The following is a 13,901-nucleotide window of genomic DNA, read 5'->3' on the forward strand; positions in this document are numbered from 1 at the left end:
TGGGTTTGGACAAATGTATAATGATGTACAGCCACCCTTTTGGTATCACACAGAGTGTTTTCCCTCAGAGGGCAAATCTTTAACTGCTTTTTTAATTTGTTCCATATTAATTGGTCTATTCCTCTTTTTTTTTTCTGCCTCATCTGGGATCAATTCTGCTAATTTATTTTTCCTAGAAAAAGACCATTTACGTGGATTTAAAATTTCATGGTGTCTGTTAGAGGTTTTGACGTGTAATGTTTGCATTTTATATCATTTTTTTTCTCCAAGCAGAATGTGCAAAGATGAAATTGAACTGCAAGGCTTGAAACAAAACAAAACCCTCACCCTCCTGCCTCACCCTTCTTATGTCCCCAGATTTGTTCAGTACCATGGCTATGCTTTCTAAAAATAAGCGAATGCTGGAGTTTCTGTTGTGGCTCAGTGATAACAAACCTGACTAGTATCCATAAGGACACAAGTTCAATCCCTTGCCTCGCTCAGTGGGTTAAGGATCTGGTGTTGGCATGAGCTGTGGTGTAGGTCGCAGACATGGCTCAGATCCTGTGTTGCTGTGGCTGTGGTGTAGGCTGGCGCAGCTGTAGCTGCAGCTCCAATTTGACCACGAGCCTGGGAACTTCCATATGCCAGGGGTGTGGCCCTAAAAAAAAAAAAAAAAAAAGGCCAAAAAAAAAAGTGAACGCTGACATTCACATATTTAGACCGTCTTGATAATTTTGGGATTCCCAATGTTCACAACATTGTAAATGTTGAAATTCTAATACTTTTTCTCCAACCAATCTTTCCAGCTCCCTCCTTCAACATTCTTGGTCTAGTTTTTTTGTTTGTTTGGGTTGGAGTTTTTTTGTTTTTGTTTTTTTGGTGTGCTTTTTAGGGCCGCACCATTGGCATACAGAGGTTCCCAGGCTAGGGATCAAATCCGAGCTATAGCTGCTGGCCTATGCTGGATCCTAGGATCCAGCAATGCTGGATCCTAGCTGCATCTTCAACCTACACCACAGCAATGCTGGATCCTAGCTGCATCTTCAACCTACACCACAGCAATGCTGGATCCTAGCTGCATCTTCAACCTACACCACAGCAATGCTGGATCCTAGCTGCATCTTCAACCTACACCACAGCTCACGGCAACACTGAATCCTTAACCCACTGAGTGAGACTGGGGATCGAACCTGCATCCTCATGGATACTGGTTGGATTCGTTTCTGCTGTGCCACAATGGAAACTCCCTTGTTCTAGTTTAATGTCACAATTCTTGGCATAGTTAGTACTCAGTGTCAGCCTTACTATGACCATGTCACTATTTTCACATGGAATAGTGACAGTCATGATTGCCTTTTTTTTTTTCTCCTCACAGTGCTACTTTTTCCTGCAGTTAGTAATTGCCTCATTTTTCTGTTTATTAGTTCTGTGGGTCTATCACTAGTTTTTCCAGTCTCTCCAACAGAAGGACAATAACTCGTGTGATTATACTTTCTCCATGTTCACACACATCACTTGTCCTGTAGGTTCTAAGTATTTCTTGGTGCCATTCCTTCGGAAGGCCTCCTGTGTTGGTCCAGGACCTTTCAGAAGTGATGACAAGATGGGATCAAATGGGCAAGGATTTACCAGGTATGGGGAAATGCCTGTGTGAGAGAAAAGGAGGGAGCCAGTCAAGGCTGAGCTGCAGTTGCTCAGTGAAGGGGAGCACCTGAGAAGGTTGGGTGGAAGTTCCTGGACTGTGGTACAGCCTAAAGAAATTCCTGCAAATTTGGCAGGGAGTCCTCACACCAGAGTTGGCTCAGAGGCCTCCTGGGTCCCCATTGTCCTGTGTCATTGGCTGAGCGAGGCCCATGGGAGGTGTGGCCTCGGCACAAACCAGGGGGTGAATCTCGAAGCTCAGCCTCTGGGGCTCTTGTGAGTGGCCTTCTCTAAGTCTGCGGGGCTGTGAGGCGCGTGTGCAGTTCTATTTGTCCACCCGTGCGGGGAGCAGCATTCCTGTGGTTTGGCTGGGCCTTTCCTCAGGCAAAACCTTTCTTCCTGGAAAGGGAGGCCTTTCCTCATCACTGATGGAGGAAATCAGTGAGGTGAATGACAGCCCCTTCCCTGCAGTCGACCTTGGGTTTGCAGACTGTGCTCATCCTCCCCTTTCACCACCCCCATCCCTTCCAAAATCCTCTCACCCCCAGCCTGCCCAGATGCTCGTCTCTGAAGGGTCTGAACACTTACTGTGTGTCTCAGGCTGGGGTTCTGCACATCTGTTCCCAGTTGCAGTGGGTCCCCCTGTGGTGTTTCCTGTCCCCATTGTGTGAAAACAGCCCTGCCCCACCTGCTGATCGGGACCCTCTACCAATGCGGTCATGCCCTTTTCTCCTGCAGGTCCTTTGGCCAGGAGGCCCCATGTCCTGGCAGGAGCTGCACCTGGTACCGCAGTAGAACTCTTGGTTCCTGGTGCCAGGGACCTCCAGCCCTGCAGGCAAAATGGCAAATGGGGCCACCCCTATTGCCACTCCTTGTTTTAGTCACAAGCAACATATCCTTCTTATGGGGACTCAGAACCAGATAGAAGTCTCTGATTTAATAAAAACGCAGCATCCTTGGGAGTTCCTGTTGAGGCTCAGTGGTAATGATCCCAGTTGATGTCCATGAGGATTCAGGTTGGATCCCTGGCCTCACTCAGTGGGTTAAGGATCTGTCATTGCCATGAGCTGCGGAGTAGGTCACAGACACTGCTCAGATACGGCATTGGTTGTGGCTGTGGTGTAGGCTGGCAGCTACAGGTCCAATTCAACCCCTAGCCTGGGAACCTCTATATGCTGTGGGTGTGACCCTAAAAAAAAAAAAAAGGCAGTATCTTGATGGACAGATGGCACCCATCCTCTGGGAGTGTGTCCTCAGCTGGCATTTCAGCTGTGCCCTTAGAAGGCCATCCTAGCATTCCATGGGGCTGCTTCTGTATGGCACAGGGTGTGGCACAGCCAGTGGCTCCCACGATCGTGAATGCCCTCCCACGACACACCTCCTTCCCAACCACGTTCTGTGTGGGACTCCAGGCTCATTACTGGCCGGAGCCAGAACCCAAGCAGGTTCAGCTGCTCATCACTCAACAGTCAGCATTCAAGGAGTTCCTGTTGTGGCGGAGTGGAAGCAAATCCGACTAGGAACCACGAGGTTGTGGGTTCGATCCCTGGCCTTGCTCAGCGGGTTAAGGATCTGGTGTTGCCATGAGTTGTGTGGGTCGCAGATGCAGCTCAGATCCTGTGTTGCTGTGGATGTGGTATAGGCCGGCAGCTACAGCTCCAATTTGACCCCTACCTAGCCTGGGAACTTCCATATGCTGCGGGTGCGGCCCTAAAAGGACAAAAAAAAAAAAAAAAAAAAAAAAAAAAAAAAAGTCAATGTTCGAGAGACAAGGGTTGGTGGAAAAAGAAGCTTTATTCAGGAAGCCGACAATCTTGGGAGATGGTGGACTAGTGTCACCAAAACCATCTCTCCACTGCAAGAGTTTTTAAAGGAAAGCTTCAAGGGCAGAACAGCCTGATCAGCTCCCACCATCATCCTGAAACCGGTCATGCGGTCGTCTGGTCAGCACCTACTGGAGACCATTGAAACTGCTGAACGATGCCGTAAACACATTCAGCGCAGGTGCAAAAGCACAGCCGCTAAGAGTTGGCCTTATCATTAACTGCACCTGATCTCGCTCATCATCTACGTCACTTTCTCTAATAAAAGGCACGTGGGCCGAAATCTAGGCGCCTTTTGTTGTGCGGATGAGAGTGCCTCCTGGTCGCCCACTTTCTAGATGTAAAAGAGTCTTGTGTTTTATTATGCCACGCTGTCCCTCTTCCAGGATTCCCCGTTTCCTTGCAGCGCTGGATGCGGCAGAGTGGCGCCCAACGCGGGGCTGGAAGAGAAGGTCTGCCAGGAGCCGGAAAAGGTGAAACTGCAGAAGACGTTGGAAACGGTAGCCTTGCCGTTGACGGAGTCGAGACCGTGAGTGGCAAGTAGAAACTTTAAAGCAGGATAACAATGGGGAAGAATCAAGACGCTAAACGTTATATTCAGTTATTTAAACAGTCAGTAACAGTCAGGGGCTTGGATAACAGTCTAAGAGAGAGGTAGAAGCCGTGGTCAAATATAATCCTTGATTTCCAGATGAGGGTACTATGGACCCGGAGTGTTGGCATCGTGTAAGAGAAAATTTAAAGCGTGCCCATCAGTCTGGGGCCTCTCCATTTCTGTTTTTTCCACGTAGGGTGTAGTAAGGCACGTTTTGGAACCCTTGCAGGAGCATAAATTGGAATCCAATCTCTCTTGTAACTGACAGGTCTTACACAGATGTGCCTTATTCATGGCTAAAACTTCAAAATGAGAAATACTCTGTTTTGCTTGTTTGTGTCTTTGTGTGTATTGTGCATGTATAGCATTGCCAAAATTAATTCATAAAGGAGCTCTACTTAATTGGCTTAAAGGAAATGAAGCGCTTACATAAATTCTCAAAATACCTAAATTAATTTTTGGTTCCCATGAACTGCAAAAAATTCAATATTCGATAGTCGTTATTAGTAGTTAATATTAAAGTTTGTTGATCTAATATAGACGTGTCTTTAGACTCTTCAGCATTAAGTATAATACCTTATTGTACCTAGGCTTTTTTGTCTTTTTTTTTTTTTTTGCCATTTCTAGGGCCGTTCCCACAGCATATGGAGGTTCCCAGGCTAGGGGTCTAATCGGAGCTGTAGCCACTGGCCTACACCAGAGCCACAACAACTCGGGATCCGAGCCACGTCTGTGACCCATACCACAGCTCACGACAATGCCAGATCCTTAACCTGTTGAGCAAGGCCAGGGATCCAACCCGCAACCTCATGGTTCCTAGTCGGACTCATTAACCTTTGAGCCACGACGGGAACTCCATTCAGTGAACTAATTTTAAAAGTAAGCTAGTACAAAACTTGAATTTGGATTCGGTCTCTATTAAAAGAAGGTTTTAAGTCAGGGCTTTGAGAAATCAAGACGGACGCTTGGTTCTTCCCAGCTCCCTGGCAATCCCAATAATGAAAAATAAATAGTTAGAAAATACGTTTTCATTTGGGGTAAAATTTCTACAGTCCTAAATTGGCTATATTTGGTAAAAATGAAGGTAATTTTTTTTAAAAGATGCTTTGATTCATATTTTAATTTTGTATATTGAGATTAGTGTTTAGTGTTTAAAACTCACTTCCCTAATAGTTCTTTGTTGCTATGTTATATTATAAACTTAAACTGAATTCTTAAGAAAAATGATCTAAGTTTGTTTCTGAGACTGATTATTGTAATCTGTCTCTGGATGAATATCAGATGTCCCATGATAACCAGGGGAATATATATATATACATTCTGGAAAATGATCATTTAAAGGGTTGTCTCCAGCCTAGATAAAAAGATTCTTTTTTTTTTTTTTTGTCTTTTTGCCATTTCTTGGGCCGCTCCCGTGGCATATGGAGGTTCCCAGGCTAGGGGTCGAATCGGAGCTGTAGCCACCGGCCTACGCCAGAGCCACAGAAACTCGGGATCCGAGCCGCGTCTGCAACCTACACCACAGCTCACGGCAACGCCGGATCGTTAACCCACTGAGCAAGGGCAGGGACCGAACCCGCAACCTCATGGTTCCTAGTCGGATTCGTTAACCACTGCGCCACGACGGGAACTCCGATAAAAAGATTCTTATCAGGAGTTCTTAGGTATCATAGAAAGGATTGGAGAATATAAATCTTAAATTTATATTTTTCACCTAAGAAGGGCCTCTGTATTGGACTGGTCTATAGAGAGAACTAAAAAATATCAATGCATGGACAAAAAACATCAGAAGTAATCCACTCTCTCAAGATTGTCACGCCTGACTCGTATGGTTATGCGTCTTCTGATTTACCCTGGTGTGGATCTCTCCCCTCCAAGGCTCTCATTATTAATGTTACTAGGTGGGATCCCCTCACCTAGCTAGTTCATACCTGCTCTGACCCAGACCAAAAAGACATTTTTGCCTAATGTTAACAGGATGAACACTCTTAAAATTTTGTTTATAACTTTACTAATACTGTTATCTGTATTTTATTAACTGTTTTCACAAAATTGCTATTTCTTGCATTGCTAAATTTGTAGCTGACTCTGATAAAATGATACACAGTGCCATATGTGGTCAGTGATCTCTAAATATGGGAAAATGCAAAAAGAGGGAATATTTTCCTGGACCATAATAGGCTAGAAAGATAGGTGGTCCAGAGACTTTCTGGCTATTGTTGAGAAGGCCTGGTTCAGTGATGACACACTGAGTTGCCTATCAGCGAAATCTTTGCCAGATCTAGGAATATTCATTCCTAGCGCTGTGGGATGAAATGGTCATGATATGCCTTCCAAAACAATGTTCGACCATGGGCGAGCACTGTGAACTTCAGTTTGGCACGTGCCATCAGCCGTTACCTGAAGTAAAACGTGAGCCGCTGCAGCTGCCGACCCACAGCACCCCCTGAGCGGAGCTCAGCATGGAGATCAGGAGTGAGGCACTCGGTGCTCTGGGAAAACTGGAAGAACAGGCCTTTAGGTAGATTTCAGGTAAGGATTTTTATAGAGCCAAATTCTTGCATTTTCTCATATCTAGAAAAACTGACATCATTAACAGTGGCATTTGCTTTGGCCAGTTTAAAAAAAAAAAAGGGCAGAATAGAGTAGCTGTGGTCCAGACACCCTTGGAGGGGAGTGGGCACTGCTGTGCCGGAACAGGCTGCAGAAGCCTCGCCCCCACAAGGCCGCCGGTGCCCCATCACCGGCTGCACTCACCACCCCTGGCTGCCAGGCCGCTAATCAAATCCCAGCATAACTCAACTGGGATGTGCTGGGCCTGCCAAGGGGGGAGACTGTACACCTGCACTACAGAGAGATTGTATTCTGCCCTACTGCTGTGTAACAAATGACCACAGACTTGGTGGTTTTAAGAACCATGAGGTTGCAGGTTCGATCCCTGGCTTTGCTCAGTGGGTTAAGGATCCAGCGTTGCCGTGAGCTGTGGTGTAGGTTGCAGACGCGGCTCGGATCCCGCGTTGCTATGTCTGTGGCGTAGGCTGGCAGCTACAGCTCCGATTAGACCCCTAGCCTGGGAACCTCCATGTGCCATGGGAGCAGCCCAAAAAGACAAAAACAAAACAAAAAAACCCCGTGATTATTTCATGTTCACACAGTTCAGGATTCTGGGCAACTACTTAGATCCTGCGCTCAGGGTCTCACAAAGCTGCAGTGAAGCTGTGGCTGGGGCCACAGGCCCACCTGGGACTCCCAGTTCTCTCCCAAGCTCCTGTGCTTGTCAGCAGCATTTGGTTCCTTGTGGTTATGCCACTGAGGTCCTGTTTCCTGTCTGGCTGACAGTGGAGGGGCCTCGGCAGGTCCTTGACATACTGCCTTCCAGAGGCTCTCCTCCCTCTACGTGGCCGCTCACTCCTAAGCTAGCAAAGAGGTGTGGGTGAACTGTAGGGCTTCTTATAATGTGACCACCTTATTAGGTAAGGCCCACCCAGGATAAACTTTTGATCGATTCAGAATAAACTGATTGGAGGCCGTAATTACACCTGCAAAATCCCTTCACCTTTGTACACCTAACTGCAGAGTACCAGCCCCCAATTATTCACAGGTGCTGCTCGTACTCGAGGGGTCTACATGGAGCCCAGGTACCGGGGGAAGGAGTCTTAGGGTTCATGTCAGGATTATACCTATTGCTACACCTAGAGAACTAGCTGCCCTGTGCCAGCAGGAGCCAAGGGAGGGGCCTTTGAAGAAACTGTTTATCTGCACAAGCCATTTCTAGACCCAGACTCTTCACTGCTATGCTCTGTTTCACTAAGGGCAATTCATCCTTCAGATCTCAGCTCAGCTGTCACCTTGTCAGGGAAGCCTTCTGTGACTCACCATCTTAGCTCAGAGACCTCTATTTTATGCTCCCAGAGAACACTATTCCTTTCCTGCGTAGTTATCCCATTTAGGCTGATGTAATTAGTGTCTGCCTCCACCTCTACCTCCACCACTAGCCTAGACTGTGAGAAAAAGAATCCTGTTTCAGTTCACTGCTATTTCCCACAATGGCTTGCACAGTCCAGTCTCTCAATATAGAAGGTACCATGAATGAGTCTGAATCAACGTATCAGTGTTTATTAGAACAATCTTAATAATTTCTATTTACCATTATGGAAAACATAGACTTTTTAGTTTTCATGGAATATTGATGGAAACTACCATGAATTAGACCCTCACAAATGTCCCATATTCTGAAAAGTGGAAACAATTGACTGCTTTCTCTGACCAAGCACAATATGACTAGAAATACATAGGAAAACTAGAAACTAAAACCAGCAAGGGATTGGCTTACTGCTCCATCTCCAGCAGGTAAAATAGGGGCTCAATATGCATCTGGCAAATGAGCAAATGAAAATAGATGAAAATGAAGACCCCCCAAAGAGTAGAACAGAGAGAGACCAAAAAAAAAAAAAAGGAATATCGAAGAAAAAAGAAAATTAGAGGTTCAATCAAAAAGGAATAATAGGAATTTTAAACAAAAAATGAAATGATTGAAGAAATGATGTAATTTTCTTTCTTTCGTTCGTTCGTTTGTCTTTTTAGGGCCCCACCTGAGGCATATGGAGGTTCCTAGGCTAGGGGTCTAATCGGAGCTGTAGCTGCCAGCCTATGCCACAGCCACAGTGACTCGGGATCCAAGCCGTGTCCACAACCACAGCTCGTGGCAACACCAGATCCTTAATCCACTGAGCCAGGCCAGGGATGGAACCCACAACCTCATGGTTCCTAGTTGGATTCATTAACCAAATAAACGCCCTGTAACAGGAAAGAAGCATGATCTTTAAGGAATGGAAGGATGTCTGGAGGATAGAGGGACAGAGCTTGGTGTGAGAGGAGCTGGAGAGGCAGGGAGGGCCGTGGTGGGCATGGCCCTGAGGGTCACACAGCGATTTCTGCCTTATCCTGAGAGCAGCAGGAAGCCTTTTGCTTGTGGACCCAGAGAAGTGGTACAATAATATTTCCATTTGGGGAGTTCCTCTTGTCGTTCAGCGGGTCAAGAACTCAATATAGCGTCCATGAGGATTCGGGTTTGATCCCTGGCCTCGCTTGGTGGCTTAAGGATCCAGGGTTGCCACAAGCTGTGGCATAGGTTGCAGATGTGCCTTGGATCCTGTGTTGCTGTGGCTGTAGTGTAGGCTGGGAGCTGCTGCTCTGACTTGATTCCTAGCCTGGGAACTTCCATATGCTGCAGGTGCAGCTCTGAAAAAAAAAAAAAATTCCATTTGGAAAAGGTACCTCTGGCTGAGGTATGCAAAGTAGGTGATGGGAGATGGAAGGGGAGGTTTGTCAGAGTGATAAGGAGGCTCCTGTCCAAATCTAGGACAAGATGCTAGGATTGTGGTTCAGGGGGGAGACAGAGGTGATAGAAATGGATGGATTCCAAAGGCACTGGGGGGTTAAATGGACAGGAGTCAGTGATGGATCAACTGGTCATGGGAGTACCGGGACTTGTCCCACTGCATAGATGTGGTGTCATTTGCGCAGTAGAAGGACACCATTGTTGGAGGTGTTACCAGGGAGAGCACAGATCTGGCTTAGGCATCAGGAGCCTTTTTTTTTTCTAAACACATGCTTTTTTTTTTTTTTGGCTGTGCCTGCAGCATGTGAAAGTTCCCTGGCCAGGGATTGAACCTGTACCACTGTACCACAGCTGTAACCAGAGCCACAGCAGTGACAACAAACGATCCTTAACCCGCTGAGCCACTGAGAAACTCCAACACATTCTCCCCCACACCCAACTTGTGCTGTCCAGGACTGAAGGAGATTATGTAATTCTTCAAACACATTTTAATTTCCATCAATTTCTTGTCTCACCTTTTTGCTTAGTGTTTGATATGTTTGACAGCAAAGGTTCACAACGATGTCAGATTTTAAGGTTTCCATTTTTAAGTATTGTAGTAATAATGGAAAATGTTATCGGACTTCCTGGTGTGGTTCAGCAGGTTAAGAACCTAACATAGTGTCTGTGACAGTGTGGGTTCGATCCCTGGCTTTGCTCAGTGGGCCACTTATCTGGTGTTGCCGCAAGCTGCAGCATAGGTCACAGATGTGGCTTGGATCCAGTGTTGCTGTGGCTGTGGTGTAGGCCAGCAGTTGCCCCTCCGATTTGACCCCTAGCCTGGAACTTCCATATGCTGTGAGTGTGGCCCTAAAAAGAAAAAAAAAAGAAAAAAGAAAAGAAAATTTTATTATTAAATATTTGAAATTATGGACAGTTCGTATTTATGACCCCCAGCCCCACTCCCTTCTCTAAAGGTAATGCGGTTCACAGCTGGAGTGGAATAACGAAATACTGTGCGGATTGTGGTCCTCACATTTATGAAGCTTTTTTGTGCTTCATGCTTTTTACAAAAGCTCAGCTTTGATGGATATGACTATCACGTCCTTCTTTCTCTTTATGGGTATTCGCTTGGTGTGATCTTTGCTCAAACTTGTAAGCAACTAAGTTCCAGCGTAAAAGAGGTTACATTTGGAGTTCCCGTCGTGGCTCAGTGGTTAACGAATCCGACTTAGGTACCATGAGGTTGCGGGTTCGATCCTTGGCCTTACTCAGTGGGTTAAGGATCCAGCATTGCTGTGAGCTGTGACGAGGTCACAGACACAGCTCGGATCCCGTGTGGCTGTGGCTGTGGCTGGCGGCTACATCTCCGATTCGACCCCAAGCATAGGAACCTCCATATTCTGAAAGAGCGGCCAAGAAATGACAAAAAGCCAAAAAAAAAAAAAAAAAGAGGTTGCATTCATTTTTACATCATATATAAACAACTTTTAAAAATGTTTTATCCCATCTACATTAGTACCAGATTCTTTTTTTTTTTTTTTTTTTTTTTGTCTTTTTAGGGCAGCACCTGCAGCATGTCCCAGGTGAGGGGTCCAATCAGAGCTCTAGATGCTGGCCTACACCATAGCCACAGCAACACCAGATCTGAGCCACGTCTGCATCTGCGACCTACACCACAGCTCACGGCAATACCGGATCCTTAACTCACTGAGCGAGGCCAGGGATTGAGCCTGCGTCCTCATGGATACTCATCTGGTTCATTACTGCTGAGCCATAATGGGAACTCCTAGTACCAGATTCTTGATCTTAACTTCCCCCTTTTTATGTTTTTTTTTAATAATGATTTTTTCCATTATAGCTGTGTTTTATAGCAATTTATGGCAATTTATAGCAATTTACAGTGTTCTGTCAATTTTCTTTTCTACAGCAAAGTGACCCAATCATACATACATATATACATTCCTTTTTCTCACATTATCACGCTCCATCACATGTGACTAGATGCAGTTCCCAGTGCTTTACAGCAGGATCTCATTGCTTATCCATTCCAAAGACAATAGTTTGCATCTATTAACCCCAGGCTCCCAGACCATTCTACTCCCTCCCCTTCCCCCTTGGCAACCACAAGTCTGTTCTCCGTGTTCATGATTTTCTTTTCTGTGGAAAGTTCATTCGTGCCAAATATTAGATTCCAGATATAAATGATATCATATGGTATTCATGTTTCTCTTTCTGACTTTCTTCACTTAGTATGAGAGTCTCTAGTTCCATCCATGTTGCTGCAAATGGCATTATTTTGTTCTTTTTTATGGCTGAGTAGTATTCTATTGTGTATATATACCACATCTTCCCAATCCAATCATCTGTCGATGGACATTTGGGTTGTTTCCATGTCTTGGCTACTGTGAATAGTGCTGCAATGAACATGCGGGTGCATGTGTCTTTTTCAAGGAAAGTTTTGTCTGGATATACGCCCAAGAATAGGATTTTTTAAAAATTCAGAGCATACTTGTATTTATTAAAAGCCTGTTATTCACCACAAAGCATCTCCTAGAACTTTAAGTATGGGCTTATAACTCTTACATTGAAAATAAAAAACAACAAAAAGTATTTTTTGTATAAAACTTGCAGTGATAAAAGCAAGTACATAGGATAATCAGGCTTATGAATTTTAGCTGCTTATGATGTTTGAAGAGTATCTGAGAATCTCTAATGAAGGTTTTCCTCCAGAGTATAGGACTTTATTCTTTTGAAAAATTTTTATTATTACAAAAAGCAATATTTATTCACCAAAAGAAGTTTGGAAAACATTTAAAAATCATCAGTAGTTCCATAAGCTAAAATAAGCATGTTTGTTATTTTTGGTGTATAATTTTTCTAACCTTTTCTTTTTAAATATATCAGCTTAAGATATTTGAGATATTCAACTTCCAACCTGGTTAACTTCTTAAAACCTAGTTTAAAAATATATATATATATATATATATAAAAGTTAAATAATGCCATGAGGCAGAAGTCGTCTCCCTCACTCTTCTCCGTCTACTTCTGATTCCCCTTCCTTAGATGTAGCCACTTTTAACTTTATTTTCACTAGTTCTTCATGTAACTATTTGTAAGTAATAGGCTTATGCTTTACATTTCCTACATCTTAGGTATTATCTGCTGACTGTCTATTTTGACTTACTCATACCCCCAATGTTTTCCTTGCTCTGTCCTCTCAAAATTGTTTTACGACCACTTTTGTTTAAATTAGAGGGTATATTACTATGATAATACAAATGTTATTAATAGATGAATTTCATATGTTTTGTACTTTGACATTTTCTTTCTCATATAACTTTCTTTTCTTTTTTGTCTTTTTAGGGCCACACTTGCGGCATATGGAGGTTCCCAAGCTAGGGGTCTAATCAGACCTGTAGCCGTCAGGCTATGCCACAGCCACAGCAACGCAGAACCTGAGCCTTGCATGTGACCTACACCACAGCTCACAGCAATGCCAGATCCTTAACCCACCGAGTGAGGCCAGGAATCAAACCCGTGTCGTCATGGATACTAGTCGGGTTCGTTAACCATGGAGCCATGACAGGAATTTTCTTATTCCTGAAATTAGTCATTGTCTCTTTTGGTTTGTTTATGTAGTTTTCTAAATACTTGTCACTGATTCATCCCAAAATATATTTATAGAACTCTGAAGCTTCTCAGTACATGTAAAAACATTAAATAATCATCTAGATTAAATTTTTTCCCCCTGGTGTTGTACCCCTGTAGCCTGATGAAACTGCCATGCTGGGACTTCCCTAATCCCAGGAATTCCTTTTTCCTCTGGAATTCATGTCCTGATCTCCATGTGCTTTTTCTTTTTAAATGGCTGCAACTACAGCGTATGGACACTCCCAAGCCAGGGATTGAATCTGAGCTGCAGCTTCAACCTTTGCTGCAGCTGCAGCAATGCCAGATTCTTTAACCCACTGTGCTGGGCCTGAGGTGGAACTCTCACCTCTGCAGAGACCCAAGCTGGCTGCAGCTGGATTCTTAACCCACTGTGCCACAGCAAGAACTCCTCTGTATGCTTTCCTGATGGCTTATGCTTTTGTTTTATTGGGCCTTGTCTTACAGTACCTTCCTTCAGATTGGATATAAATTTCAAGACCTGTATGTATGAAAACATGTTTACTCTGTATAGATGATAAAATGGTATGGAGGTGTTTTTTTTTTTTTTTTTTTTTTTTTTGGCTTTTTAGGGCCATACCTGCAGCATATGGAGGTTCCCAGGCTAGGGGTCCAATTGGAGCTACAGCTCCAGCCTACACCACAGCCCCACAGCCATAGCAATGCTGGATCCTGATCCTTAATCCACTGAGCGAGGCCAGTGATGGAACCCGAAACCTCATGGTTCCTAGTCAGATTCATTTCCACTGCACCACAATGGGAACTCCGAATGGTGTGGAATTTTATGTTAGTAATTTAGAATATTGAAGGCAATGCTTCATTACGTCCAGGCTTACTATAAATATAATACCATTCTCAAACCTATACA

The sequence above is a fragment of the Sus scrofa genome, chromosome 14 (genome assembly GCF_000003025.6).
Source record: "Sus scrofa isolate TJ Tabasco breed Duroc chromosome 14, Sscrofa11.1, whole genome shotgun sequence".
NCBI classification, from domain to species: domain Eukaryota; kingdom Metazoa; phylum Chordata; class Mammalia; order Artiodactyla; family Suidae; genus Sus; species Sus scrofa.